This window comes from Stenella coeruleoalba (assembly GCF_951394435.1).
Source record: "Stenella coeruleoalba genome assembly, chromosome: X".
Taxonomy (NCBI): domain Eukaryota; kingdom Metazoa; phylum Chordata; class Mammalia; order Artiodactyla; family Delphinidae; genus Stenella; species Stenella coeruleoalba.
The window spans coordinates 49,394,310-49,409,291 of NC_137152.1; the positions used below are offsets into that span (position 1 = coordinate 49,394,310).

Consider the following 14,982-nt stretch of genomic DNA (forward strand, 5'->3'; position numbering starts at 1 on the left):
GAATTAAAAAATTCTTATTTAGGAAAAAAAAAAGGGACGGATAGAACCTTAGGACAAATGTTGGAAGCAAAGCTATACAGACAAAATCTTACACAGAAGCATACACATACACCCTCACTAAAAGAGGTAAAGGGGGAAAAATCATCAATCTTGCTGTCAGAGGCCACCTCCTCAATTTGGGATGATTCGTTGTCTAAAGGAGGGAAGGAAGGAAGGAAAGAAAGAAAGAAAGAAAGAAAGAAAGAAAGAAAGAAAGAAAGAAAGAAAGAAAGAAAGAAAGAAGGTAAAGTATATTAACGTTATTAAAATTAAAATTGATTATTAAGAAAAAAAAATTTTTTTAAAAAAACCATGGACGGATAGAACCCTAGGACAAATGGTGGAAGCAAGACTATACAGACAAGATCTCACACAGAAGTATACACATATACATTCACAAAAAGAGGAAAAGGGAAAAAAATCATAGATCTTGCTCCTAAAGTCCACTTCCTTAATTTGGGATGATTGGTTGTCTATTCAGGTATTCCACAGATGCAGGGTATATCAAGTTAATTGTGGAGCTTTAATCCGCTGCTTCTGAGGCTGCTGGGAGAGATTTCTCTTTCTCTTCTTTGTTCTCACAGCTTCCAGGGGCTCAGCTTTGGATTTGGCCCTGCCACTGCGTGTAGGTCGCTGGAGGGCGTCTGTTTTTTGCTCAGACAGGGCGGGGTTAAAAGAGCCGCTGATTCGGGGTCTCTGGCGCACTCAGGCCGGCGCGGCGGGAGGGGCACGGCGTGCGGGGCGGGCCTGCGGCGGCAAAGGCCGTCGTGACTTTGCACCAGCCTGCGGCCCGCTGTGCGTTCTCCCGGGGAAGTTGTCCCTGGATCCTGGGAACCTGGCAGTGGCGGGCTGCACAGGTTCCGCAGAAGAGGGGTGTGGAGAGTGACCTGTGCTCGCACACAGGCCCCTCGGTGGCGGCAGCAGCAGCCTTATCGTCTCCCGCCCGTCTCTGGGGTCCGCGCTTTCAGCCGCGGCTCGCGCCCGTCTCTGGAGCTCCTTTAAGCAGCGTTCTTAAACCCCTCTCCTCACGCACCAGGAAACAAAGAGGGAAGAAAAAGTCTCTTGCCTCTTCGGCAGGTGCAGACTTTTCCCCGGACTCCCTCCCAGCTAGCCGTGGTGCACTAACCCCTTCAGGCTATGTTCAAGCCGCCAACCCCAGTCCTCTCCCTGCGCTCCGGCCTCAGCTCGCAGCCCCGCCCGCCCCGGCGGGTAAGCAGACAAGCCTCTCGGGCTGGTGAGTGCCGGTCGGCCCCGATCCTCTGTGAGGGAATCTCCCCGCTTTGCCCTCCGCACCCATTGCTGTGCACTCCTCCGCGGCTTCGAAGCTCCCCCCTCCGCCCCCCGCAGTCTCCGCCCGCGAAGGGGCTTCCTAGTGTGTGGAAACTTTTCCTCCTTCACAGCTCCCTCCCACTGGTGCAGGTGCCGTCCCTATTCTTTTGTCTCTGTTTTTTCTTTTTTTTCTTTTGCCCTACCCAGGTACGTGGGGAATTTCTTGCCTTTTGGGAGGTCTGAGGTCTTCTGCCAGCGTTCAGTAGGTGTTCTGTAGGAGGTGTTCCACGTGTAGATGTATTTCTGGTGTATCTGTGTGGAGGAAGGTGATCTCCGCGTCTTACTCTTCCGCCATCTTCAAGGTCCCCCCCCCCCCCGTGTTTAGAACTTTTAATATTTACTCTCCTAGCAACTTTTGAACAGCAGAACAGTGTTATTAACTATAATTACCATGCTGCACATTGCATCTCATGATTTACTTACATTATAACTGGAAGTTCATACCTCTAGACCCCCTTCATCCACCCATTTCAGCCAGCGCACACCTCTGGCAACAGCCAATCTTTTCTCTTTATCCATAAGCTTTTTTTTTTTTTAATTTTAGGTTCCACATATAAGTGAGATTATATGGTATTTTTTCCTTCTCTATGTGGCTTATTTTACTTAGTGTGATGCCCAAAGGTCCATCCATGTTGTTGCAAATGGCAAGATTTCATTCTTTTTATGGCTGAATATTTCATAATCCATATCTATAGCTATACCTGTGTCTATCACATCTTCTTTATCCATTCATCTGTCAATGGACACTTAGGTTATTTCCATATCTTGACTATTATAAATGGTGCTACAATGAACATGAGGGTGCATATATGTTGTCAAGTTAGGGTTTTGTTTCCTTTTAATAAATACCCAGACGTAGAATGGCTTGTTCACATGGTAGTTCTATTTTTAATTCTGAGAACCCTCCATGATGCCTTTCACAGTGGCTGCACCAATTTACATTTCCACCAACAATGAACAAGAGTTCCTTTTTATTCCTTCTTCACTAACAATTTTTTTAACATCTTTATTGCAGTATGATTGCTTTACAATGGTGTGTTAGTTTCTGCTTTATAACAAAGTGAATCAGCTATACATATATATATATATATATATAGCTATATATATATATATATATATCCTCCCTCTTGAGTCTCCCTTCTGCCCTCCCCATCCCACCTTTCTAGGTGATCTCAAAGCACCAAGCTGATCTCCGTGTGCTATGCAGCTGCTTCCCACTAGCTATCTATTTTACATTTTGTAGTATATATAAGTCCATGCCATTCTCTCACTTCATCTCAGTTTACCCTTCCCCTGCCCCATGTCCTCAAGTCCATTCTCTACATCTGTATCTTTATTCCTGACCTGACCCTAGGTTCTCCCGAACCATTTTTTTTAATTCTATATATATGTGTTAGCATATGGTATTTGTTTTTCTCTTTCTGACATACTTCACTCTGTATGACAGATGCTAGATCCATCCACCTCACTACAAATAACTCAATTTCATTTCTTTTTATGGCTAATATTCCATTGTATATATGTGCCACATCTTTTTTTATCCATTCATCTGTCAATGGACACTTAGGTTGCTTCCATGTCCTGGCAATTTTAAATAGAGCTGCAATAAACATTGTGGCATATGACTCTTTTTGAATTATGGTTTTCACAGTGTATGTGCCCAGTAGTGGGATTGCTGTGCTGTATGGTAATTTTTTTTTAGCTTTTTAAGGAACCTCCCTACTGTTCTCCATAGTGGTTGTATCAATTTACTTTTCACCAACAGTGCAGGAGGGTTCTCTTTACTCCACACTCTCTCCAGCATTTATTGTTTGTAGATTTTTTAATGATGGCCATTCTGACTGGTGTGAGGTGATACCTCATTGTAGTTTTTTTGTGTTTTTTTGGTTATTTTGGTTTTTTGCGGTACACAGGCCTCTCACTGTTGTGGCCTCTCCCATTGCAGAGCAGAGGCTCTGGACACACGGGCTCAGAGGCCATGGCTCATGGGCCCAGCCGCAACGCGGCATGAGGGATCTTCCCAGACTGGGGCACAAACCCATGTCTCCTGCATCGGCAGGTGGACTCTCAACCACTGCACCACCAGGGAAACCCCCTCATTGTAGTTTTGATTTGCATTTCTATTTTATTTTTCTTTTCTTTTAAAAAAATATTTATTTATTTTTATTTTTGAATTGTATTTATTTTTTTATACAGCAGGTTCTTATTTGTTATCCATTTTATACATATTAGAGTATATATGTCAATCCCAATCTCCCAATTCATCACACAATCACACCTCCCCCTGACACTGTCCCCCCTTGGTGTCCATACTTTTGTTCTCTACATCTGTCTCTCAATTTCTGCCCTGCCAACCAGTTCATCTGTACCATTTATCTAGGTTCCACATATATGCATTAATATATGATATTTGGTTTTCTCTTTTTGATTACTTCACTCTGTACGACAGTCTCTAGATTCAGCCACATCTCTACAAATGACCCAATTTCGTTTCTTTTTATGGCTGAATAATATTCCATTGTATATATGTACCACATCTTCTTTCTCCATTCATCTGTCGATGGACACTTACTTAGGTTGCTTCCATGTCCTGGGTATTGGAAATAGTGCTGCAGTGAACATTGGGGCACATGACCCTTTTTGAATTATGGTGTTCTCAGGGTATATACCCAATAGTGGGATTGCTGGGTCATATGGTAGCTCTATTTTTAGTTTTTTATGGAACTTTCATACTGTTCTCCATAGTGGCTGTATCAATTTACATTCCCACCAACAGTGCAAGAGGGTTCCCCTTTCTCCACACCCTCTCCATCATTTATTGTTTCTAGATTTTTTGATGATGGCCATTCTGACTGGTGTGAGGTGATACCATATTGTAGTTTTGATTTGCATTTCTCTAATGATTAGTGATGTTGAGCATTCTTCCATGTGATTATTGGCAATCTGTATATCTTCTCTGGAGAAATGTCTGTTTAGGTCTTCTGCCCATTTTTGGATTGGGTTGTTTTTTTTTTTTTTTGATATCAAGCTGCTTGAGCTGCTTGTAAATTTTGGAAATTAATCCTTTGTCAGTTGCTTCATTTACAAATATTTTCTCCCATTCTGAGGGTTGTCTTTTCATCCTGTTTATGGTTTCTTTTGCTGTTCCAAAGATTTTAAGTTTCATTGGGTCCCATTTGTTTATTTTTGTTTTTATTTCCATTTCTCTAGGAGGTGGGTCAAGAAGGATATTGCTGTGATTTATGTCATAAAGTGGTCTGCCCATGTTTTCCTCTAAGGATTTTATAGTGCCTGGCCTTACTTTTAGGTCTTTAATCCATTTTGAGTTTATTTTTGTGTATGATGTTAGGGAGTGTTCTAATTTCGTTCTTTTACATGTAGCTGTCCAGTTTCCCCAGCACCACTTATTGAAGAGGTTATCTTTTCTCCATTGTATATTCTTGCCTACTTTATCAAAAATAAGGTGTCTGTATGTGTGTGGGTTTATCTCTGGGCTTTCTATCCTGTTCCTTTGATCTATATTTCTGTTTTTTTCCACCAACACTTTTTATGTGTTGTCATTTTAATGACAGCCATTCCAACAGGTGTGAGGTGATGTCTCATTGTGGTTTTGATTTGCATTCCTCTGATGATAAGCAATGTTGAGCATCTTCTCATGTACCTGTCGGCCTTTTGTATGTCTTCTTTGGAAAGAAATGTCTATTCAGGTCCTCTGCCCATTTTTTAATCAGATAATTTGGGTTTTTATTGTTGTTTTGTGTTTTGCTATTTATTTGTATTAGCCCCTTATAAGATATATGATTTACAAATATTTTCTCCTATTTAGTAGTTTGCTTTTTAATTTTGTTGATGATTTCCTTTGCTGTGCCGAAAAGTTTTAGTTTGGTTTAGTCCCACTTGTTTATTCTTGTTTTTATTGTTTTTGTTTTTGATGTCAAACCCCAAACCTGATTCCCAAGACTGATTTCAAGGAGTTTGTAGCCTATGTTTTCTTCTAGAATTTTTATGGCTTCAAGTCTTACATTCACGTCTTTAACCCATTTTCAGTTAATTTTCATGAATGGTGTAAGATAGTGGTCCAATTTCATTCTTTTGCATATGGCTGTCCACTTTCCCCAGCAACATTTATTGAAGAAACTGTTATTCCCCATTGTATATTCTTGGCTCCTTTGTCATAGATTAATTGACCATATGTGTGTGGGTTTGTTTCTGGGCTCTCTATTATGTTCCACTTGTCTATGTGTTTGTTTTAATGCTAATACCATAATATTTTGATTACTATAACTTTGTAAAATAATTTGAAATCAAGAAATGTGATGCCTCCAGCTTTGTTCTTCTTTCTCTAAATTACTTTGGCTATTTAGGGTCTTCTGTGGTTCCATAGAAATTTTAAGATTGCTTGTTCTACTTTTATGAAGTAGAATTTGGAATTTTGGTATGAATTGTGTTGAATCTGTGGATTGTTTTGGGTAATATGGACAATTTAGCAACATTAATTCGTCCAATCCACAGCATATTTATTGTTCCATTTATTAACATCTTGTTCAATTTCTTTTATCAATATCTTGAAGTTTTCAGTGTGCAGGTTTCTCAACTCCTTCGTTAAATTTATTCCTAGGTACTTTATTCTTTTTGGTGTAATTATAAATGGAGTTATCTAACTTTTCCTGATAGTTTTTTATAAATGTATAGAAACATAACAGATTTTTGAATATTGATTTTGTATCCTGAAACTTTACTGAATTCCTGTATCAATTCTAGTGGGATTTTTGTGGCATCTTTAGTGTTTTCTATATACAAATATTATCATGTTATCTCCAAGTACTGATAATTTTACTCCTTGATTTCCAATTTGTATACCTTTTATATCTTTTCTTGCCTAATTGCCCTCACTAGGACTTCAAATGTTATGTTGAATAAAAGTGGCAAAATTAGCATCTTTGTCGTGTTTCTAATCTTAGAGGAAAAGCTTTCAGCTTTTCACCATTGTGTATGATGTGAGCTGTGGGCTTTTCATATATGGCCTTTATTATGTTGAAGTACATCTCTCTATACCCATTTTGTTGAAAGTTTTTTTTTAGCATAAATGGATATTAAATTTTGTCAGAAGTTTTCTCTGTGTCTGTTGAGATGGTCATATGCTTTTTCTTCTTCAGTTTGTTAATGTGGTGTATCACACTGATTGATTTGCAGATGTTGAACCATCCTAGCATTCCTGAGATAAATCCCACTTGATTGTCGTGTATCATACCTTTAATGTATTGGTTGAAATCAGTTTGCTAATATATTGTTGAGGATTTTTTAAAATCTATGGTCATCAGGGATATTGGCCTGTAATTTTATTTTCTGTGGTATCATTGTCTGGTTTTGTTTCAGGGTGATGCTGGCATCATAAAATGAGTTTGGCAGTGTTCCCTCCTCTATACTTTTTGGGAGATTTTGAGAAGGTTTTGTTTAATCCTTCTTTGATTGTTTGGTAGAGCTCATCAGTGAGGCAACCTGGTTGTAGACTTTCATTTTGGGGGAGGTTTTTCGTTACTGATTCCATCCCCTTACTAGTAATCAGTCTATTCAGATCTTCTGTTTCTTCATAATTCAGTCTTGGTGATTTGTAAGTCTCTAGGAGTTTATCCATTTTCCTCAGGTTGTCCAATTTTTTTCCTTATAATTTTTCATGGTAGTCCATTATGATCCTTTTTATTTCTGTGGAATCAATTGTAATGTCTCCTCTTTCATTTCTGATTTTATTTTTTGAGTACTTTTCCCCCCTTTTCTTGGTGATGTAGTTAAAGGTTTGAATATCTTTTATCTTTTCAAAGAACAAACCATGGTTTCATTGATTTTTTTCCTATTGTCTTTTTAGTTTTATTTCATTTATTTCTGCTCTGATCTTTGTTATTTCCTCCTTTCTACTAACTTTGGGTTCAATTTGTTCTCTTTTCAAGTTCTTTAAGGTACTAACTTAGGTTGTTTATTTGAGATTTTTAAAACTTCTTAAGACAGGCATTTATTATTATGGACCTGACTGTTGGAACTTTTTGATGCATCCCATAAGTTGTATTTACATTCTTATTTGTCTCACAGTATCTTGTGATTTCTCATTTGATTTCTTGTTGACCCATTGGTTGTTCAGTAACATGTTGATTAATATATTTGTGAATTTTCCAGTTTTATTATTGTAATTGATTTCTAGTTTCAAACCACTGTTGTTTGAAAAGACACTTTATATATTTCAGTATTCTTAAATACTTTAAGATCTGTTTTGTGGCCTAACACATGATCTATGCTGGCGAATGCTTCATGTGGAATTGAGAAGAATGTATATTCTGCTGCTGTTGAATGGAATGCTTTGTGTATGTCTGTTAAGTTCATCCCATCTAATGTGTCGTTTAAGGTTAATGTTTTCTTAATGGCTTTCTGTGTGAGTGATCTATTCATTGATGTAAGTTGGGCATTAAAGTCCCCTAATGTTATTGTATTGCTGTCTAGTACTCTCTTTCACTCTGTTAATATTTGTTTTATGTATTTAGGTGCTCTTATGTTTGGTGCATAAATATTTCCAGATGTTGTATCCTCTTGTTGGATTGACCTCTTTATCTTTATGCAGTGCCCTTCTTTGTCTTTTTATATACTTTGTTTTAAAGTATATTTTGTCTGATATAAATATAGCTGTCCCAGCATACTTCTAATTTCCATTTGCGCTGAATATCTTTTCCATCCCTTCAATTTCAGTCTGTAAGTATCTGTACCACTGAGGTGACTCTCTTGCAGGCAGCATATGGATGGGTCTCCATTTAGCTACTCTATGTCTTTGAATTGGAGAATGTAGTCCATTTACATTTAATGCAACTATTGATAGGTATATGCTTATTACCATTTTTTTTCTGGCTGTTTTGTAATTCCTGCATTCCTTTCTTTTCCCTTGCCCTCTTCCTTTTTGGTTTGATGACTTTCTTTAGTGATATGCTCAGATCCTTTATATCTTTCATGTATCTACTATAGGTTTTGTTTTGTGGTTACTATGAGATTTACATATAACAACTATTTGTAACAGACTATTTTAAATTGATCACAACTAAGTTTAAACACATTCTAAATTTCTACATTTTACCCCCCACATGCACAGTGGACACACAGCTCTGAGGGCAGCGTCACCTCTGCTTCCATGGCTGGCCAGTGGGTGGGTCTCAGCTGCCTTTAGGTCACAACAACCCCTCTTCTTTGCTCACAGCAGCCCCCTCCCTGCTGGCTCTGCTTCTGACAGATGGTACAGCTGTAATATTGCACTGCTGCAGCCTCAGCTGCTCACAGCTACTCACACTGATGCTCTAGCCCCTCCAGACCCAGTGGGGAGTGAGTCAAGTTTTATATTTTGATGTCACATTTTACAGCTTTTTATCTTGTGTATTCCTTAACTAATTATTTTAACTACAGTTATTTTACTATTTTTGTCTCTTAACTTTCATACGAGCTTTATAAGTGATTAATTTACTACCTTTTCTATATATTAACTTTTACCAGTGAGATTTATACTTTCATATATTTTCTTGTTACTAATTTGCATCTTTTCTTTTTAGCTTAAAGAAATCCCTTTTAAAATGTCTTGGAAGGCCATTTTAGTGATAATGAATTTCTTTAGCTTTTGCTTATATGAAAAACTATATTTTTTTCATTTCTGAATGATAACTTTGTTGGGGAGAGTATTCTTGATTTGAAGTTTTTTATCTTTCAGCACTTTGAATATATCATGCCACTTCCTTCTGACCTGAAGTTTCTGCTGAAAAATCTGATGATATTCTTGTGGGGGTTCTGTTATGTAATAAAATTTGTCCCTCTCTTGGTGCTTTTAAAATTCTCTCCTTGTCTTTAACTTTTGACATTTTAATTATAGTATGTCTTGGTGTGTGTTTTGGGGGTTCATCTTATTTGGAACTTTCTGGGATTCCTGGATCTGTATGTCTGTTTCATTCCCCAGGTTAGGGAAGTTTACAGCCATTATTTCTTCAAATATGTTTTCTGCCCCTTTCTCTCTCTCTCCTCCTTCTGGGACTCCTATCAAGTGAATGTTGGTCCACTTGATGTTGTCCCATTAGTCCCTTAAGCTATCTTTACTCTTTTTCATTCTTTTTTTTTCTGATGATTGGATGACTTCCACTGCCCAGTCTTCTGAACCTTTTTTCTGTTTCATCTGTCTGCTATTGAACCACTGTAGTATATTTTTCAGTTCAGTTATTGTATTCTTCAGCTGTGTGACTTCTGTTTGGTACTTTCTTATATATTTTATCTCTTTGTTGAAGTTCTCACTGTGTTCATCCATTCTTCTCCTGAGTTTGGTGAGCACTTTATGACAATTAGTTTGAACTCTTTATCAGGTAAATTACTCATCTCCTTTCTTTAAGGTTTTCTGAGATTTTATCTTGTTCTTTCATTTGGAGTATATGCCTCTGCTTCTTCATTTTGCTTGACTCTCTGTGTTGATTTATGCATTTGATGAAACAACCACCTATCCCAGACTTGAAGGATTGGCCTTGTATTGGAGATGAAATATCACTCATCCTTGCCCTAGCTCTTGTTAGTCTCTCAAGCCTTTGTGATTTTCCAAGCAACATATTTTATTTTTAGTGACTTTCAGTAGTTGAGGCTATGCCAAGACCTGTCAATGTCCCAAAGGGGAGGATCTCAGTCCGTACCTAGATTCAGGCTGGCTGGAAACCAGATCCTCAAGCTGCAGCTTTTAAACAATTCATATACATAGAGTTCTTTGGGACTGCAAGCCTAAGTTTCACTAGCCACCAGAGCCAGGCAATCAAGAGATGTACCCTGAGTATAAGTCACAAAAATTGGGGTTCCAGGCATGTGTATATGCTCCTTTCTGAAAGATACCAATGAGCTACAGTGAGGCTAAAGGTGAGTGCAAAGATGGTGTCCCCTGGCCTACATTCCCTAAGAACACCCTCATAGTCGAGGTATGTACCAAACCTGATGCCTGCTCCTAAGGCTGTAGCTCCAGGACAAGCCTCTTTCACAGAAAGGCTTTGGGGGTTTCAATCTGCTGTCTGTGCAGTTGCTGGGGTGTGGTAGCCTGACAATAACTGTCTCTTTCATTGTTACAGTCCTGTGGGACCCAGGAAACCAAGTCCCCATGGCCACCAGAGCCAGGTGATCAACTGTTATCCCTCGGGCAGAAGTCACAAAAACCAGGGCACCAGGCATAAAAACTGGGGCACCAGACATATATAAGTGCTCCCCTCTGAGACATGCTGGTCCTCTGGAGTAAGGCAGGGGGAGAGCATGAAGATAGTTCCTCCCTTCAAAGTCTCGGGAAAGGTTTACATTCAACCCTTACATGTGTGCTTAATTAGAAATATGACCCTTGGGCTGCAGCTATGACAGTAAACTAATAGGCTTCTTTCACAATAAGACTGAGCTCCTGGAGCTTTTACCTCTTGCTGTACCCTGGGGTCGTAGCTGTTTAAGAATACTTTTGCAATTGGCTACAGTCCTGTGAGACCCACAGTTATACGCCACATAAACACCAGATCCAGGCGATGTAGAGGTGTCACCTGGCAGCAGCCACAAAAATCAGGACACCAAACTAGGGTATAAGCTCCTTTCTGGAAGATACCAGCAAGTGAGGCAGAGGGAAGCACAAAGATTATATCCACCAGCCTCCATTCTCTAAGAGCACCTCCACAGGCCCTTATAAGTGTACCAAACCAGAAGCCTGCCCCTGAGGCCATAGATCCTGAACATGTAAATAGACCTCTTTCACAGAAAGGCTTAGAGTATAAGTTTTAGTCTGTTCTCTGTATAGTACTCTGGGGGTGGTAGCCTGCCTAGAACTGTCCTTCCAATTTTTACAGTCCCATGGAACCCAGGAACACATGTTCCCCTGGGCTTCATAGCCAGGCAATCAAGGGGTGTTCCCTGGGTGGCAGCTGCAAAAACCAGGTCACCAGATGTAAAAACAAGGGCACAAGATGCCTGTAGAAACTCTCCTCTGAGAGATACTGGTGCTCTGGAGCAGAGTAGAGGGAGAGTGTGGAGATGGTGCACACTGGCTGGAATAAGGCAGAATGGGAGTGCCAAGGTGGCACCTACCAATAAAAGAAAAAAGAAAAGAAAGGGGAAAAAGAAAAAAAAAGGAAAGAAAAAGAATTATATGGCACCTGCCAGCTTTAGCAAGGCAGAGGGAGAACATGGAAGATGGCGTCCACCAGCTGGAGCATACAGATGGCACTCATTGGAAAGGAAAATAAAAAGATGATGCCTGCTGGATTTAGTAAGGCAAAGAGAGAACAGAAAGATAACGTTCATCAGTCTCCATCCCTGGAGAGTACCCCAGCATGCTCCTGCTTCTCAGACCAATACTTTAAAATTAGCAAATGAGTCTCCTTAACATACATCTGGGCACTTTTCAAAATGCTGCTTCTGCGCTGGACCCTAAGGCAGGTGAATCTGTGCACAAGCCCTTTAAGAGCCATTTCTCAGTTTGCCACAGCAACATGTCTCATGGGCATGAGTTTTCAAAGTTAGATGTTTTGGGGGCTCATCTCTCAGGAGCTGGGTCTTAAAAGTTGTGGTTCCCAATGTGGGATATGAACCCTATGCTCCTCGGGTTGAAGCTCTGAGTTTTGAGTTCCCTCCTGATTGAACGTTGCCCCACCAGGGGTGGGGTTTACAGCAAGATTGTTTCTCAGCCTTTCCTATCTGTTTCACTGTGTGTGTGTGTGTGTGTGTGTGTGTGTGTGTGTGTGTGTTTGTTTGTTTTCTCATTTTCCCAGCGTGAAGGGGTCACGTTGCTAGCCTTTAATTTTTTTCCTGGGGAAATTGTTCTATATATAGCTGTAATTCAGTGTGTCTCTGTGAGATGGTGAGTTCAGGATTTTCCTACATCTCCATCTTGAATTGCAACCTTCAACTGTAATCTTTTGACCTTTTTTTTTTGAGAAAAGCCAGCATAAAGCACTTTTATTGCAATAATAAAACTTGAAATTCATATGTAGTGTGTGTGGGGGGGGGTAGGCAGCAATTTCTTTCACCAAATCACTACAAAGGACAGCAAAGGGGTGAGAAGGGGGAAGGAGAAGCCAGGAAACTGTGAGATCAGCAGGGGGAGCTAAGCAACAAAAAACAGGAGATGCTGAAGCTGTGATGACCAACATCATTTTCTTAAGAAAACACTCAAGGATTTGTCATGATGACTGGGCTTTCATGGGTGTTAAGTGTCTAAGAACAACACCGCCAATTTAACTTTCAATTAAAGTTCTTAAAATTTAGAAAGTGGAGCTTGGATAGCTATGAGATTACAAAAATCCTGAATATCCATTAGAAAAACCACAGGATGGAAAAAGCCAGGCCGTGAAGAAAGCTTCAGAGGTCCCTGCTGGCCTGGGGATAGACACCTGTAGAGTCCAACATCTCAGTGAAAATGATCTGCTTTCAAAAGGCAGAGGGTTTAAGGGGAGGGTGGAGGTGGGGCAGTGGAGACAAAGGTTCTCCCCCTTCCCACTTTAATTTTGGGTAGGGCTTTTAATTCAACCCAAGGACATCTCTCAACTTGGAGAATAATTCAGTCCTCAAAAGCGCCTCATATCTGCTATGGCTTTGCAGCGCAGTGGCAAGAATTTTTAATATATAAGAGATAAAACTTTCATCCAAAAATAAAATAAAATACAGATTCTTGCACCACCCCCATACCAATTCCTATTCTAAAGTTAACCCATGACTTGTGTTGTTAATATTTAACTAATACTTAACTGGAAATCCATATCCAAAGGACTGAAACTCAATCTTCACCTCAAAACAAAAACAAACTAAAATGAGTAACTTGAGGTTTATGGCGTATTGTTCAGGTCAACACACATACGAAGATAAAGGGGAAGAGCAAAGCTGGTGACAGAACACATTGTCAGGGAAGATGTTTATACAATGTACTGGAACATCAGGAAAAGCTCCATATGGACTCGCTGCACACATCTGGAGGCGCCAGATCCTTCCATGGCACATCCAAGGATGGGGAGCTCAGGGAGGAGGCTATTCTTGTCATTCCAGTTTTAGAAGCTCCTTGCCAAAGAGGAGAGTGGCATTTGGTGGGAGGATGCTTGGGTGCCCAGTGGCACCATAGGCATAGTCTGGGGAGATAGCTTGGCTCTCTGACCCACGCTCATCTGGTCAACCCCTTCTTCCCAGCCTCGGATCACCTCCTGCTTGCCCAGCACACACTTAATGGGCTTGTTTCTGTCCTGGGACGAATAGAATTTCTTTCCATCTTCAAGCATCCCCTTGTAGCGCACCACGCAGGCCTGGCCGCACTTCGGGAAGGTAAGCCCATCTCTGGGGGAGATGGTCTCCACCTGCACTCCCATAGCAGCGGCGGCTGCGGACGCTGGGCGAGCTGGCCTGTAATTTTTTGACCTTGACGACTGCATATTTTTCATCCACACTTACAATGTTTTCAAATTATGCCTGCCGCTCTTCCACTCTGAGTTGCAAGTTAAGCGAAACAGATATGAACACTTTGCATCACTCTTTCAGGTAGTCTTCAGGCAGGTTAGAAGAGACTAACACAGTAATTTGCAAATGAGATTTTGTCTGCTCCCTCTGCAACCAGGGACCAGGGTCTCACACTGGGAGTAGGGGCTTCCATCTTCAAGACTACAGCTGATCTGGGGGTGGGTGAGGCAAGGTGAATAAAAACACTATAAAGCTTTTCTACAATTTTTAAGTTGGCTTTTTCTTGATTCCACATTTGCTTGGTTACTATAAACATTTGACTATTTTCCAGAGTTCTGACAAAGTTAGTTCTGACTGTTTCTACTTATTTTTCAATATTTCTATAGGGGGATAGGAGTTTGGAGCTGCCTACTTCACCAATTTTACTGATACGACTCCATACATAAATAGCATAATAATTTCCAAATTACTGGCAAAAAGTGGTGGTTGAATTCCCAGTTCAGTCACCACTCTTCCACCACCAAAACTTAATAAACCTATAGATATACCTCAACAGATTCACACCCCCAGGAAAACAATTGTGTCTGGTATATTTCTGTACTTCCAACTCCTAGTATAATGCCTGTAAAAAAGCAAGTGCTCAAGAAAAGCATTTTGAATAAATGAATGGTACTATAAAATCTATTAGTAATAACAGCAATTATATAGTAACATGTTAAATGCCAGGGATGCAGAATATTGTATTATCAAGAAAAATTTATACCCATACACTGCTTTATAGTTTCCAGAGAAATTTCATATTTATTACCCCATCAGACTGTCATAACCATTCTGTGAGGTAAGAATGATAGGAATTATTACTCCATTTTATAAGTCAGATAGAAGAAATGATGTTCTATGCCATCATCTGTAAGTGGCAGTGGTAGAAATATTGTCTAGGTCTGCTGCATATAAAATCTCTGCTCCTTTTATTTTTTCCAGTTTCTTTCTTTTGATAAACACTGTGGAAGAAAATAAATCTTTTTCTAAGTTGCCCATCCTGAATGAAGCAAGCACACTTCTCTTTTGGAGGTTTTGAAAAATACCAACCACCACCAACTACAAGAAACAGCAAATAAAAGAGTTCCTACTCTAAATCATTCCATTTACTTAGCCCTC

General features: G+C 39.9%; 1 pseudogene across 1 annotated transcript; it reads right to left on the bottom strand.

Moving 5' to 3' along the window:
• Positions 1-13,281: 13,281 nt before the first annotated feature.
• On the bottom strand, positions 13,282-13,736 carry LOC307180141 (peptidyl-prolyl cis-trans isomerase FKBP1A-like; annotated as a pseudogene). The gene has a single exon. The product of its transcript is annotated as a peptidyl-prolyl cis-trans isomerase FKBP1A-like (transcript).
• Positions 13,737-14,982: the final 1,246 nt, after the last annotated feature.